This window comes from Mus pahari, chromosome 15 (assembly GCF_900095145.1).
Source record: "Mus pahari chromosome 15, PAHARI_EIJ_v1.1, whole genome shotgun sequence".
NCBI classification, from domain to species: Eukaryota; Metazoa; Chordata; class Mammalia; order Rodentia; family Muridae; genus Mus; species Mus pahari.
In genome coordinates this window covers 38,612,594-38,612,954 of record NC_034604.1, presented here as the reverse complement: position 1 = coordinate 38,612,954, position 361 = coordinate 38,612,594, and positions in this window count along the sequence as shown.

Genomic DNA, 361 nt, shown 5'->3' with positions numbered 1-361 from the left:
AGAGAGAGAGAGAGAGAGAGAGAGAGAGAGAGAGAGAGAGAGAGAAGATATAAAACCTAATCTCAAATCTATCTTTAATGGCTCGGCTTCCTGGGCCAATCAGAAGGCAGGTATGTACAGTCTGTCTCTGTGTAGGGTACTTATATTTCAAAAGGAGTATCTAGTAAACCAGTACATGCTTAAAAGAGCGAAACTATCAACACCGAGAAGTATATAAAGCTTCAACCTATGAGGAATGATTCAAAGAAAGAAAATTGCCTGAAAAGAAAATCCCTCTGAACTGGGAGCATCTTTTAAAAAGAACTTCTAGGATTAAGAATAGGGATGTTAGCAACCCAGCTCTAAATAGAATATCTGTATC